This window comes from Carcharodon carcharias, chromosome 4 (assembly GCF_017639515.1).
Source record: "Carcharodon carcharias isolate sCarCar2 chromosome 4, sCarCar2.pri, whole genome shotgun sequence".
NCBI classification, from domain to species: Eukaryota; Metazoa; Chordata; class Chondrichthyes; order Lamniformes; family Lamnidae; genus Carcharodon; species Carcharodon carcharias.
The window spans coordinates 62,466,090-62,479,769 of record NC_054470.1 but is presented as its reverse complement, the minus strand read 5'-3'; the positions used below and the strand labels follow the sequence as shown (position 1 = coordinate 62,479,769).

The 13,680-nt window shown below is 40.8% G+C and overlaps 1 protein-coding gene across 3 annotated transcripts in view; it reads left to right on the top strand.

Annotated features, from left to right (window-relative positions):
- Window positions 1-13,680, top strand: part of LOC121277054 (E3 ubiquitin-protein ligase RNF38) — a 232,357-nt gene that overhangs the window by 139,545 nt on the left and 79,132 nt on the right. The gene's annotated exons all lie outside the window — the stretch shown is intronic.

Genomic DNA, 13,680 nt, shown 5'->3' with positions numbered 1-13,680 from the left:
CCTTTTCATTTGTGTATCAATAGAAAATGATGATTTGCCACACTGGTCTAAGGCTGACAAATACATTTCACTGTTTGGAACTGTCATCAATCCTTTCTTCCAACAAATCCTCTGGGCCATCCCCTGGCAGGGAAACTAGGTTAATCAAGTTCAGTTACTGCAGGTATTTTGAGATTGCTACTTACTAAATAAAAGATACAATGGCACTTGTCTGGCTGGAATATCTGGCAACCTAAATGTTAGCTTGGCGTCCCGGCTTCAGAGCCTAACATTTTCCATACGTGCATTACCATGAATTACAAAGCTGTTTAAATTGGAGTGCTTTCCTTAAGGGAGGAAACACTCAAGTCAAAACCAGCTTTGAGGCCATGGTATCAGCTTTGACTCATGAACACTTTTGCCTCAGAGTCCGAGGGTTCCAGTTCCACTCCAGAGACCTATACAATCTAGGATGACACTTTAGTTGCAATACTGAAGGAGTGTTACGCTGTTGAAAGTACTGACTTTTGGATATGATGTTAAATTGAGGTCACTTTGGCCTATTGTGACATAAAACATCCCATGACACTATGTAGAGCATGGGTAGCCTGTGGTGTACTGGCCATCAACTACACCAGTAAAACAGATTACCTCAATTTAACCCACAACAAAAACAAAAATACCTGGAAAAACTCAGCAGGTCTGGCAGCATCTACGGAGAGGAACACGGTTAACGTTTCGAGTCCGAATGACCCTTCAACAGAACTAAATAAAAATAGCTGTTAATGGGGTTGTACAAATTGGCTGCTGCGTTTCCTACATTATCACAGTGAATATACTTCAAACATGCTTTATTGGCTGGAAGCATTTAGGGATGTCCTGACGTTGTGAAAGGCACTATATACACTCAAATTTCTGTTTTTCTTTACCTTTCTTACTTTTCCTTTGTTTTTCCTTCTTGCTCTTTTTTTTTTGCCTGTTTTCTTTCTTTCCATTCTTCTGTATGTTCTTATTGGCAAATATCTTTTTGGAAGCTTGCTTACACAGACAATGCAATTTCCTGGCTCAAATGAACACCAATGCCCATTAACATCAGCTTGTGCTTGCGTATTCTCAGACCTGCTGAGTTTTTCCAGGTAATTCTGTTTTTGTTTTGGATTTCCAGCATCCGCAGTTTTTTGTTTTCATTGCATATTCTAAGAGCCATTTGTTTTTATACTGTCTACACTAAAGTAATGGCTGATCTTGTGTATATAAGTCAATCCCTGACTTCTGATCAAAAAAAAAATCCAAACTCATTGTACTTAACCACCCACTCACTGCTGAAGTCAAACTCACCCTGGTGCAAACCTACTGATTGATAGCATCAGAGAACAATACACCATTGAAGGCGGCTGTTCAACTCCTTGTGTCTGCACACATCAACGTGTGCTGTTGAGGCTACCATCTTACTGGTGCACTGTGTTCCTGCCAAGCTGGCCCTCTAACATGGTATCAAGAAGGAACAGCAGATACACAGCCCAGTTCAAACTTAAAGTTGTTTAGATTGTAGAGAAGACAAATAATTATGTAGCATCTAGAGAATTTAAGATATCAGAGAAGAACGTTAGAGGTTGGAGGAAGCTCTCTACACAGCTTCAGCAGATACCCAAGAATAAATGTGCAAACAGAGGAAAGCCTATGTGTGGCTGCAGTCGGAAAAGTAAGTTTCAAAATATGTCAATGAAAATCGCCAGAATGGACTCTCAGTTTCTTGAGGGTCTGTCCAAATCTTCACCCTGAACAAGCAAGGAAATTAAGCATTGCAGATGGCAAATCCAGCCCTGGACGGTGTACCAGGTTTATGAAGAGAAACAATTTTATGCTGCAATAGAAGATCAAGATTTCAGTGTGTCTCAGCAGAGTTTGATGACAGGCTTATTGCATTTCAGTGATCTATAGTCAAACATCGACAAAAGAATAGATACGGATTGATCTCTGTTCGGAACATGGATGAGACTCCCATGAATTTTGACATGCCAGCCAACGCAACAGTGAGCAAAGTTGGAGGGAAAACAGTGTTGTTGAAGACAACTGGCCATGAAAAAAACTAAATGGAATTGTATAAGTTTGTACATAGGGCTTTTGTTTTTTGAATTTGATCAATTTAGTACACACAAATTAATGTCTGTCTCCATGGATATTATTTATTGTATATAAAAATTCAATAATAAAAATAGTTTTCAGCTTCTTTTGCACTACTTTTTGGGGGTGGGGTTAGCAGAAATAATCTCTGACCTGGCAACTATGATATTGAGATGATGAGAGAGGGTGGATTTCGTCCCTTCTGAAATTATTTGTGTAAAATCCAACCCCGTACTTTTTGGCTAAAAATTTAGTCTTACAAACTCGACTTTTACACAACAGTACATGGTAATTTGAACCAACCACCTTTCCCAGACGGACACTTGAAGCTATTTTAAACTCCAGTTGGAAGTTCTCCTCTAATAAACCTAATATGCTGAAATGTATTTGCGGTGTACCCTCTCAAATTATTAATAATTTTAAAATATATGATAAAGTATATCCTGTGACACTAACACGAATGTCAGTTGGTTTTAATTGGACATTCAATGGTGGGACTCAGAGGGCTTGCTCTTTGCTCTCTATTTTCACTTTGAAGACACTTATATTAATGCATAAGTTGATTTCACGTTTGTGCTATGTTGGGTGTCACCAGTCACAGCTGATTCTACTTGATAAATCAATAAGAAAGGAGATTCTTTTGTTCCTCTATCTCCAGTTGCCGGCTTGGCCTAAATAGCCAAGTGGTTATGGTACTGCGTTTGTAACCCCAAGATCAAGAGTTCAAATCCCACAATGGCAAACTATGAAACAACTTAACTTCATCTGAAACAGATGGAAATGGGTTTTAAGCTTGGCTTTAATAGCCAAGTGGTTATGGTACTGGGTTTGTAACCCCCAGATCAAGAGTTCAAATCTCACAATGGCAAAACTATGAAACAATGTAACTTCATCTGAAACAGATGGAAACAGGTTTACTCAAAAGAGTATCAAGAGTTCAAATCTCACAATGGCAAACTATGAAACAATGTAACTTCATCTGAATAGGAACAGATGGAAACGTGTTTGTACTCGAAAAAGTTATCTCCAGTTGCTGCTTTGCAGGTCCAGGTAAAGTTTCACTCCACAAGTCGATTGACTCCTTTATAGCCGTGTGATGCCATTGACAGTGAGAGTACTTTGCACATGTGGCCTGTGCTTTATTATCATTATAAAAATGTCTTCTACACTGGACCTGGACTGAATGAAATTATATCTGAACTATATTAAAAATAGGCACGTACGTGACAGTGGGGTATGTGTGGTGACCTTTTGATTTGTAATCAGCAGTCTTTGGAATAACCCTGCATTATCATGAACTGAAGTGATGAAATGCATGATAGACACACAATGGTGGTGTGTTTGTCTCTAAAGTAAATAAGATGTTTCAATTATTGGGAAGACCAACGTTAGGGACCATAAATGTGAGAGTCACCAATAAATCCCTTAGGGGGAACCTCTTTACTCAAAGAATAAGAATGTAAAACATTCTATCACAAGGTGTGGCTGAAGAGAATAGCATAGATGCACTTAGGGAGAAGCTACATAAACACATTAGGGAGAAAGGAATAGTAAAGTTATGCTGATAGTATTGGCTGAGTAGGAGGAGGCTCAAGTAGAGCATAGAACAGTTTGGCAGCATGGTCTGTTTCAATGCTAAACATTATCTGTAACTCTACATAAATCAGTTCATTAATAAACACTGAAGGACATCTGGGGCAGAATTTTTAGCTCATCCTGCATAGCCAACCCACTTGAGGGTAAAATAGCATATGATGAAATTAGGCGAGCGTCCTGACGTGATCCTGTGCTTGCGCGATATTTTGGTTGCGGGCACGCGCAAAAGTCAGAAGTGCACCTGCAGACAATTGAAGGCAATTAAGCCCATTAAAGTTCCAGGTGACTCCGATTTTAGGTGATCCGTTCAATCTTGGCGGACAGATGGGCGAATCTGCCGGGCGGACTTTGTCTTTTTGATGAAGCCTCATCCAAGGGCAGGATGAGGTTTCCATTATTACTTTAAAAATTAAAAAATGTTTGGACAGAATTTTCATCGGGTGACTTATTCTAATGCGTGGATATTTTTTTAATGCATTTTAATATCTTTATTCATTGCTTTTAAATTCTTCAGCTCCCTGAGGCAGCTCTCTGCCTTCAGGGAATTTTCATTCCACACTCCCTACGTCTGCACTTACATCAGCGCCCGCCCTCCCGCTCCTCACCCTGGCAGCGCTGAGCATTTCAGTGTGCCTTTCACACTGGCTGGCCATTAGTTGACCAGCCAGCGTGAAATCGCGGTCGGGGGCTGATCCTGGTCAGCAGTCCATTCCCTGGCCGCCGACCGCATGCGCCAGCCAAACTAAAAGTCCTGCCCCTTGTGTAGGTTTTCAAAACTATGCTTTACAAAGTCATCCAATGAACTTTGACATCTCTATTTTCCTGCATTTAAGACCTACTGGTGCATTAAGCTCCACTGCTGTTAGCTAATAAAAATTAGTTTTGTAATATTAACCACTACTGTTCCTTTAGAAGTAAGGATGAGGGTTCCTCCAAGAATGGAAGTGTTTGAAGGCATTTCTGGGAGTGTCTCAATCCTTGTTTTGGTCCCTCACATCTTAATACCGGGAAGTTAGTTGAGGGTTAAAAACTGAATTGATCCACAAAGCATATCCCTCATCTGCTGAGATAGAGCATTGGATATGTATACTGTAAAGAAGTTGGTGGTATGACTGCCCAGCCTTTCCAATTGAAGGAAATAGGTCCTGGACTTAGGAAAGTTGCCAAGAAATGGGTTGTAAAAGGAGATAGATAGCTTGATTGTTAGGATTGTTCCTTTAGAAATTGAAGGATTCATTTTCCCTGTATCAGAGTGGCAAGAGTTGCACATTGTTCTTGTTTTATATTGCAATAAAAATGAAACTTGTTATTTAGATCATCTATTTGGTGACTGTGTTGTTCAACCTCCATGAGGGCTAAGCAGCCATAACAGAAACATTTACTGTAAAATCAATAATGTTATGACACAACAGTTGGTAAAGGCTGAGCTATTTAAAATCCCAGAGGGAAACTTTAAACAACTGCCATAACCTATATTTTCAATTGGTATGTTTGAGGTGCAGCTCTGAATTCAGGAATAAAACCCACCAAGCCCCAAGAGGTTTTTTTATATAAATTAAATTAAACATTTATTAATTTAACAACAATTTTAAACACCTGTCTACAAATTACTACCATAACTTTTAAACAAACCCCCAAATTAATCACTCCCAGGTACTCTTCCCCAAAGCAACAATAACCCATAGACTTAAATAGACACCAGACAAGCACATTTTATCTTATGAATTCAAAACGAAATTTTTTTCAATTTGGTTCCTTCGCACAGTTGTAGGCTTATAGGCGGCGTGCATCTGACCCACAGACAAAACTCTTTTCTGTAAATACCTAGCCTTCCCTTTGAATGCAAATTCTCATTGTATCACCAGGCCCTATGAACTCCACCTCTTCTAACAATAAAACCCCTTTTATAATACCAATTTTATTAGTAATATAAACATATTGCTTGATGTCTCCTAGCTACGTACAAGATTTCACCCCCAGTCTTTGAATGGTTTATTCAACAAAATGCAATATGCCTTCTACCTTATTGTTTACATCTCAACAACTATACATCAAAGCACCCAGAGAAGCTGGCTTTAATCTAATTAAAACACACACTCACACCCACACTCACAGACACAGACCCTACTACAATTCCAATTTAAAATACTTTCCAAACATTATATACATCAATATCTTCATGATCAATATCTCCCTATCAAAAGATGAACCGTCATAATTCTAAAAGACTGCTTCATTTTTTAATAACCCATCTCATACTGTCTCCTATATTTATTACACTAACAGATGCATGCATTAACATAATATATATACACAAGTCAATGGTATCAACAGAAATCACTTCAGTTCAGTGTCCAAGGTTTTTTAAATGGCCAATTTTCCTTTAAGCTTCAAACGTGATAACACATCTGCGAACAGAATCTCTCTACCAGCAACATGTATAATCCGTAGATGAAATGGTTGTACTAATAGATTCCACCTGAAAAGTCTTGCACTTTTGTCTCGAAATTTGTCCAAAAACTTCAAAGGATTGTGGTCTGCATAAACAATTGTTTCTGATGAATTGTTGGCAACATAAATTTCAAAATGCTGCAATGCTAACACCAAACTCCCTTTTTCAATCATTGAATATCTTCTCTGTTGTACATTCAGCTTCTGTGAAAAATACCCTATCAGTTTTTCAATTTCAATGTCATCTTGTAACAGTACAGCCCTAATGCCTATATCACTTGCAACAACGGCCAACTTGAATTGCTTGTCATAATTGGGTACTGCCAAAATTGGTGTCGTAGTTAATAAAGTTTTCAAAGTATCAAATGACTTCTGGCACTCCAGTGTCCATTAAAATTTCTTCATTTTTAATTGTTCATTTAGTGCAGCAGTGTACCATTTACAAGATGCATTGCAACAACTCACCAAGGCTCTCCTTCCACAGCACCTCCCAATCCCGTGACTTCTACACCTAGAAGGACAAGGGCAACATGGGTACACCACTACCACCTGCAAGCTCCACTACACGCCATACACCATCCTGACTTGGAACTATATTGCTTTTCCTTCACTGTCGCTGTGTCAAAACCCTGGAATTTTCTTCCTAACAGCACTGTGGGAGTATGGACTGCAGCGGTTCAAGAAGGTGGCTTACCACCACCTCAAGGACAATTAAGGGTGGGCATTAAATGCTGGCCTAGCCAGTGATACCTACATCCAGTGAACATATAAGTTTTAAAAAAAAGACTAGATTTAGGGTCAGGCTGCTCCAAAGCTCGAGTATTTTTTGCTTGATATTCGTTAAGTGCTCATCATACTTTTGAATCATATGATAGCCTTTGTCTGGATTTTGTGATTTCTTGTTGCTGCAGTTTGAGGATCTATGTAATTTATAAAATCATTATGGCCTGAATTTTTCAGTCGGCATGTGGGGGGCTGACACTCTGGTGTGTAAAATGACACATGATGACATCAGGCATGCGTCCTGACATCATCGCGCTGTCTTACGATGTTTTGTTGGGTGGGTGGGCACCGGAGTCAGCTGTACACCCTCCGATAACTGATAGGCCTATTAAAGCCATTAATGAATTAATTAATGTCATTGTTTATGCTGCCCATCCAACCTTAAGGTTGGTGGACAGGTGAAAAGGCCAAGCGGCCTTCACATTTTTTAGGAAACCTCATTCACGAGCGGGATGAGGTTTCCTGAAGCTTTTACCACTTAACTAAAAAAAATTCCTGAAATATAAAAACATGTCCCACCTCATGTGATATGTTTAATTAATTTTTCAAGCAATTTATTTATTTATTTCAAAAGCACTTCAATCACCCTGAGGCACGGAGCAGCCCCAGGGAGGTTGAAGCATGCGAAAGAGTGCTGGCCCCAACTCTCTCTCCTCCCCCCGCCCGCACAGGTAGCACTGAGCGCTACTGCTTGCGTCTTACACTGGGCGGGCCTTAATTGTAAAATGGTGGCACGGAGCCCTTCGTGGGAGCCTGCCTGCTGATTGAAAAGTTCAGGCCTAGATTTATTTCTCCTATATAGATTAAAAGAAAACTACACACCAGGAATCTTGAGATATTAGCAGAACATGTTGTAACAACACAGCAGATCTGAAAGAGAAAAGACAGGTTAATTTGTTAGGCAGCAGTGTTCAAAATACTCAACCTCGAAAATAGACCAGAAAAATCAAAGACAGAGACAAAAAAATTCAATAAAGGTCTTCCTGGCACATATTACTTTACATTATGGTTCCTCCATTGTCCATATGGGGCTGAACAATTGCATGCGTCTCATTAAGAGGGGAAAATAATGCAGAATTTGATTGTAGGAGCAACGAGCGTGGGAATGAAAATCTGTGAGGAGGTGCTCCTCCAATCACATTTTGTCTTTCCTATGCTCGCTTCCCCAGCTCCTCCAATCACAGGTTCTATCCCTCCTACTCTTGCTGTTCCTCCAGAGACAGAATCTATGATTGGAGGAGCAGTAAGAGCGGGAGGGAGGGAACCTGTGAACGGAGGAGCTAGAGCAGCTAGCATAGAAGAGACAGGAGAATTAAAACCAAAAAAGCCTTTTCTGAGAGTTGGAGAGAGAGAGACGGAAACAATTCTGTTCAGATCAGAACCTCAGAACTTGGAGTTAATGGATAGTTTACATTTTTGTTCCTCCCTTTAGAATTGTTAATTTTTTAAAATGCTTTGAGATTTTATTGAGGGGAAAGGGGGATATTCCTGCAGCTGCTGGGGAGGATGCACTGTGGTGTGTCTTTGTTAAATAATTTATAAATAAAAACAGTCTCAACTCCTCCCCACCCCTCACCTTTCTCCAGTTACAATAGCCCTCCTATTTCAGTCTGAAAGAGAAGAGAATTGGGATCTTAGCATTGCCATCGGCGGATCCGAAGGAGAGAGAGAGAGGTCTAGATGATAGAGTGGACCCAGTGCAGGTAAAGCAGTTCTTGTGTCTGTGAGAGAGAGGGAATGTGAGAGGGAGGGAGAGAGAAGATGAGTGAAAGAGATAGACACTGAGGAAGGAGAGGGAGGATTGGGGTTAGAAGACCTCTCAGGGCAAGAGAGAGAGGGTGTGGGCAACAGGCAACATTGCCCACTTTGACAGTTTTATATATATATAAAGAAAATAAGCTGTATGATTTCTCAACTTAAAAAAAATCTTTATTTTTCTTCCAAAGTCATCCTCCTGGGCCTGGGTTTCAAGTTTACAAACTACTGCTGAACACAATAACCAAAACAGAAAGGTTAAATCCTTCCTTTATAACATTTGTCCAATAAATTACATTGTGGGAAAAATCCAGTTTTTTTGTTACCCTTAGGATTTTCTTTAAATGTTTCTACTATAGAAGTGTCTGTCTGTTTACAAGCTCTCTGGCTGTCATTGTGCAGATTTCTTTTATACAAAGAAATGTTTTGATTTGTTCCAAAAATTGGGAGTCCAGTCAATCCAGAAGACCCTGTCCTTCCAGGCCTTGAGTTTGCTTTAATATCATCTACTGAAGGAGGATGGCAGGGTTTTATTTTGGGGAGAGGAGATGGTTATTGAAGAAAAACTGTTTAATTGTTGGATTCTTGGCTGCCTGTTCAGCACCGAGTCTCTCGTTTCTTTAATATCCTTTAATAGAGACGTATGACAAATGCTTGCTTCAAGAACAGTTTGTTTCCTAACTTAAATCTTAAGATCTGTTTTACTTTCAAGGAGCCCCTGAAAACCAAAATAAAACAAAGATATGGTATCAAAGAATGTTTTTAAACTTTTGGATATGTATTAACGTTGATGGAATATTAGCCCAGATTTAGTATAGAACTGCTTTCCCACAAAATGGCAAAATTATTACAACTGCACGAATGGTTCTGTTTAATTTACTTTTTTGTGGTCAAAATGGCCTTATTATTGTAAGAGAAGTTAATATTAAAGCATCAGTAACTGTTTTTGGTTACATGCATTTAATATATTACTGCAAAACTGAATCAAGTGTACAGTGGCTGTTTTTGTACAAATAGTTCATTTTGCAGCAGGAGCAACATTGAAGTAGTGGAGAACCTTGGGATGCCTGCTGCTGGTGTGCTTCGGGAACCAGAAAAAATCCCAACACATGCATGGTACTTGCACGTGAACATCAAACTTCCAATGGGAAGAGATATGCTGCTCGGACCTCTCCATGGATGGCTCTGATTCTGACCCCACATTGTAGGCTTGGGCTAGATGCCCTGGAAATTTAGTCCAGAATATTAACACCTGTTCATCACAGGCATAGGACCTGAGTTGGAAATGATCAACAGCAGAAGCTATATTGGAAAGGCCTTGAAATGCTAAAAGTAAACTTGATAAAAACTCCCACTGCTGACACCTCCCGCCACCCTGCCTCAAATCCACCTCACATTCCTCCACCCCTTCTGGACATTAAAGGGGGCATGGCCTTGGCACTTCTGCACCTCACCATTACCCCTCATTGCTCCCTTCACGAATGGTTGCATCCTGTAGCCGGGACGAGATAGCAAGTCCCCTAAGCTCCAGTGCAAAAAAGATATGGACGCAGTTTGAATTGCGGTCGGCAGCGTGTGCCTCAACCTCACCGCTGACCAGAATATTTTGACTGTTGGTTTAGGTGAATAGCTTTTCATCAGAATTGGAAAAAGTTAGAGATGTAACAACAGGTTTTAAGCAAGCACAAAGGCGGGGAAAGTTGGGGGAGGATGAAAAGAACACAAGGGAAAGTCTGATATGGTGGGGGAGGGATGCAGAAATGATTAAAGAAATGACTGTGCACAGCAAAAAGGATTACACTGTAACTTCTCCCATCTGGAATACTTGGGATCAGGGCATTTCTTGTTTTTGGAATTTTCTGGATTAGGGAATAACATTAGAATGCTTAACCACAATATTAATTCCTACCTAACTAGTCAGTTTTCTTGCTCTCATCCATCTTGTCTCTCTCTTCTGCAGTCTTCCCACTGAAACAGCCAAAGGCCGTTACTCTTACCATCAGTAGCTTTTACTCCTTCCCCTCCTAGAAGCTGTAATTTAGATGTTATACTGTACAGCAGTAGAAGCAGGGCACTAGAATAATCATAAAGGCTATCACATTCACTATTTTGTGATTTGTTACAGCACTGCGAGTGATGAGTCTAAGTTGCATGGGCCTGCTCAAAAAGATTCCAGACAACTGGTATTTTCGGATTTCATATTTATAACAGGAGTGGTTACAGTGTAGTAATAGGACAGGTTAAAATTATCAGCAATTAAAAATTTGAGCAATGTTCACTCACTTTTCCAGAACCACTTCATCCAATTCAGGGTCGCGGAGAGTCGGAGTTAGTGGGCGCTAGGCAGGGTACACCCAGGACGGGACACCAGTCTATCACAGGGCACACACTCACACCCGCGCACACAGACACACACACTGGGGGACAATTTATCATAACCAGTCCACCTACCCAGCACGCCTTTGGATGGTGGGAGGAAACTGGATCACTCGGCGGAAACCCACGCAGACATTGGGAGAACGTGCAAATTCCACACATGTGAAGTTGTTGAATTCATTGGTGTGTCCAAAGGGCTGTTACATTTCTAATTTTTTTTTCCAGTTCAGATGAAAGGTCATTGACCTGAAATGTTAATTCTTATTTCTCTCTGCACAGATGCTGCTGGACCAGCTGAGTATTTTAAGCATTTTTTATTTTAATTTCAACTTTCCAGTATCTGCCAGTAGTTTGTTTGGTGGGGGGGGGGGTAATTTTAATTCCCTCTGGATGGGCAAGATGTTGGGGGAAAGGAAGGTTAAATTGTTAAAAATTGGAAACCCAACCAACCGCAAACGCTCCTGCTTCTGGTTCAACTTGGATGGGTTTGGGGTTGATGAATAACTCGCTTTTGAGGGTTAGGTCAATAATTATTGTATTTAAATGAGGCTCCATGCTTCAGACTTTGGCAGAAACTTAAATTTAATGCCACCAGCACAATTTTCCTAGGGCTCAGGTACCTGGCAGCAAAAAGAAATGGAATCTGCCAGATCCAGCAGATAAGTGCTTTTCCAGTATTGCTGGTGGGCAAGGAGGAGCAAAAGAGCTCCCCCACCCCCTAAACCTCTCCCCCCATCAACCCTTCCTAAATGTAGCTGAAGATGAATGAATCAGAAAAGAAGAGTAACATGCCATGTGTTTCTTAAGCCTTGTATAATAGTTTATTTTGTAAACTGAGGTTTGTAAGTAAAAAAACAAAAAAACTGCAGATGCTGGAAATCCAAAACAAAAACAGAATTACCTGGAAAAACTCAGCAGGTCTCAGCAGATGCTGCCAGACCTGCTGAGTTTTTCCAGGTAATTCTGTTTTTGTTTGTAAGTAAAAGTTGTGTAATGCAGTCAAACATTCAGAGCAATTTCAAGGAGGATTGGTGTTTGAAAGATGTTTTGGAGCTGCCAAGCATAAATTGGGAAGAAAAGTGAGGAAAGCTAGCACATGCATGTGGTTAAACAATATCTTATGGCAGTTGGGATTGTTGCAGAGTTTAAAAAGCCTGTCAGGCAGTGCATTGCATATGTTTGAAGTGACTAAGTGCCACTTTACTTGGCACAAACTTTGTGGAGGGAATAAAGCTGTGTATGAGGGTAAGCTATCAATTGCCACTTGCTAGTTGGAAAATGTTGCTGAATAAGTACAGTTTGGCCTCCTTCATCCCAATAAAGCACAAAATAATGGTGAACGCTGTGCAACAGTTTTGGCAAAACAAATGGAAACTGCTGATATAAAAGCAAAATAACTGCGGATGCTGGAAATCTGAAACAAAGACAGAAATTGCTAGAAGAACTCAGCAGGTCTGACAGCATCTGTGGAGAGAAAGGCAGAGTTAAGGTTTTGAGTCTGTGCGACTCTTCTTCAGAACTAAAGAGAAGCAAAAATATGGTGACATATCTACTGTTTAAGGGGGTTGGGACAGGTGAAGCCAGTGATTTGTGGAGGCAAAGGTGAGATTGCAAAAGATTTCATAAACAAAAGGTCAAAGGGGTGTTGATGGTGATACTGGCTAAGGGAGGTGCTAATGGTGACATTAAGAATAGAAAGCAGAATGAGCAAGTGACAGATGGCCCTAGTGGGAGTGGGGTGGGGGGAAGGGAGAGTGTGAGGAAAAAAGATCGGAATAGGCTAAAAGGTGGGGATGAAACAATGAATGGAAATAAATTGTAAAAAAAAATAATAATAGGTGGAAAAAATATATCTATATAAAAATTAAAAGATAAATATTTGAAAAAGGGGGATCAAAAAGGGGTGAGGATGGAGGAGAGAGTTCATGATTTGAAGTTGTTGAACTCAATGTTAAGTCTGGAAGGCTGCAAAGGGTCTAATCGGAAGATGAGGTGCTTTCCTGCAGTTTGCGTTGAGCTTCACTGGAATATTGCAGCAGGCCACAGTTGGACATGTGGGCATGAGAGCGGGGTGGTGTGTTCAAATGACAAGCGACAAAGATCTGGGTCATGCTTACGGACATACCAAAGGTGTTCTGCAAAGTCTGCATTTGGTCTCTCCAACGTAGAGGAGACCATATTGGGAGCAGCGAATGCAGTAGACCAAATTGAGGGACTTGCAGATGAAGTGCTGCTTCAGTTGAAAGGAGTGTTTGGGCTCTTGTACGGTGAGGAGGGGGGAAGTAAAGTGGCAGGTGTTGCACCTTCTGCGATTGCATGGGAAGATGCCGTGGGAGGGGATTGAGGTGTTGGGGGTGATGAAGGAGTGGACCAGGGTGTCCCTGAGGGCACGGTCCGTATGGAATGCCGACAGTGGGGGTGAAGGGAAGATGTGTTTGGTGATGACATCATGCTGGATATGGTGGAGGATGATCCTTTGAATGTAGAGGCTGGTGGGGTGAAAAGTGAGGACAAGGGGGACCCTATCATCGTTCTGGGAGGGAGAGGAAGGTGTGAGGGCAGAGCCGCAGGAGGTGGTCCTGTCAACCATCATGGATGGGAAACTTTGGTTAAGGA